General features: G+C 37.1%; 1 non-coding gene across 1 annotated transcript; it reads left to right on the forward strand.

The window, feature by feature from the left end:
• The first annotated feature begins 247 nt into the window (after positions 1–247).
• Trnag-gcc (transfer RNA glycine (anticodon GCC)) lies at positions 248–318 on the forward strand. The gene has a single exon. It is a non-coding gene; the product is annotated as a tRNA-Gly (tRNA).
• Positions 319–2,500: the final 2,182 nt, after the last annotated feature.

Below are 2,500 nucleotides of genomic sequence, written 5' to 3' on the forward strand. Positions count from 1 at the left end.
TGATAAAATTTCTATCAATTAGATTTATTAAAATCAATTGATGCTGTGTCCCACCATTTTCTTGCTTTATCTAACATAAGAAGCATCAGTCGTGTCACATGAATAGAACAGAGGACAGTTCTAATTAAAATAATCAATGAATATGAAATACAATAAGCATTTAAACAGTTTCTGATAGAAATTATTACAAACAAGCATCAAATTTTTATTTTATAAATAACTTATTTTTGTCGTATGATATCTGTGAGCATCGGTGGTTCAGTGGTAGAATGCTCGCCTGCCACGCGGGCGGCCCGGGTTCGATTCCCGGCCGATGCAACTTTCGTTTTGAATCAGTAATTAATATTTCTTTTACATTTTACTACCCTCGCTAAAAAAACAAATTCCTTTATAGCAACAGAGTACGATGGTCATTCTTTTCATTAATTATTATCGATTTGATTTTCAATATTCGGACAATTCCATATTTATTGAGAAACACGAAGTACTGCGGTAATTAAGTCTTTCTCAAATGCATAAGAGATGTAGTCTAACAGTAGGGAGGGGAAACTTAAGTCATGGACTCATGCAAGCAGAGAGCCTCTATGCGGTCACTCGACCTGCTAAAAATAGCAGCCATGTCACTTCCAACTCACACCCTACCTTAAAAATTTTTTAAAAAAAAGAAAAAGATAAGGCATACCTAATAAGTGAGGTTCCTACACTGACTTTGTTTCCTCATAACTTTTAGAAAAATGGGTATTTTTTTGAAGGAAATTTTCTACAAACACCTCTCAGATTTTGTACCTTACAATTATATTGGAATTTTAACGTGAAAAAAAAATTAAAATAAAGTAAATTGATGGGTTCGTACAGATCATATATGGCTGTGTGGTAAGAAGCTAGCTTCTCTGCCAAATGGTTCCATGTTCTGTCCCACTGTCGTCGGACTGAACCCCGAATTACGTGGTTAGGAAACAAACTTCTTACCACATAGCCATACCAATGTAAAAAAAAAAAAAAAAAAATGAAATGAAATGAAAATTGGTGCGTGTGCTTAGGCCTACATACTGATACACATCACATGTATCTCTACAAAATGAAACTTGAAATTTTTGCAATGTTAACAAAAAAATAGGTGGCTGCAGACACAAACATACTTAGGAATCTAGGTGGAGGTAAAGAATACGTACACCACCCGTTTTCGGCGTAACAAAAACCCTAATTATAAACCTAATTCTAAACACCGGCTGCACGTATTCTTTATTTTCGTCGGAATCTACACCATGTGTAAGATATTTGTAGAAAATTTCATTAAAAAAGTCCCCCCTTTTTCTAAAAGTTGTGAAGTAACAAAATCGGCTGCGAAATACAGTGAACGTCTGCTCAATTTTCAATAAATTTGGATTTGGGAATTGTCTCCCTTGCACTTTCTAGTTTCGAATCGAACATTTCATGCTTCACCCCTCTTCATTCCTTTGAAATTTCAAAGATGAATTTTCAAATATATATATATATATATATATATATATATATATATATATATACATACAGGGTGGGGAAGCAAAGCTTGGAGAGTAATAAATAATTCACCAAATTGTTTATTTTACAACAACCAGCAAACTGACATAAATATAATTTTAACACAAGTTTGTAGGGGAATAAAGAGACAATTTATTCAATATGTCCGCCTTCGTTGTCCACTACAGCCTTTACACGCCGCCTGAAGGCATCACACCTCTTCATGATGAAGTACTCAGACATGCTTCATGGTGAAGTACTCTTGCCCCAGGACTTGCTTAAGTCGATCAACACTTGGATGCGAAGTTTTGTTGGTAGAGTGCTCCAATTTGCACCATACGGCATAGTCCATGGAGTTCGAGTCAGGGTTGGAAGAAGGCCAGACGTTGGCAGGCTAAAAGTCACCGAAGTTGTCTTCACAGAATTTCTGCACTTGCTTCGCCGTATGAGCAGGAACACCATCTTGGGTCCACACACATTTACCGTTGTAGTAGTTAGACTTCAGCCAAGACAAAATCTTATACTTCAGGACCTTATAATAAACTTCAGCCCCGACCTTTTCCCCAGATTTGAAAAAACGGAGAGGCATCTTTTTTTCCGTCAGACGTCACGACTCCAAGTACCATGACTTGAGCTGGGTGCTTGGTCCTAAAGACGCCCTTTCCTCCAGAAGGTGACTTAGCAATATATCGATCATTGTGACGGTTTAGAATAGCATCGACGGTAAAGATTTTGTCATCGGAAAAGATTTTAACGGTTTGTTCATTGTGCTTCAGGTATCGCAACACTTTTTTGGCCCTTTTATTGCATGGGTCAATATGTGTCTCGGGGTCCTCACGTATGACCCCAACTGTAAATCAGTGTGTACAGCATTTCTGATGGCCTTTGGACCAACTTCATGCCCATGGACAGTTTTCTCATGGATGCTGTTCAGTCTTTCGAAATTTTGGCTTTGAGACATTTAAGAAATGCATTATTCCGTTTTTTTTTAATTTATGCC

The sequence above is a fragment of the Octopus bimaculoides genome, chromosome 25 (genome assembly GCF_001194135.2).
Source record: "Octopus bimaculoides isolate UCB-OBI-ISO-001 chromosome 25, ASM119413v2, whole genome shotgun sequence".
NCBI lineage: Eukaryota > Metazoa > Mollusca > Cephalopoda > Octopoda > Octopodidae > Octopus > Octopus bimaculoides.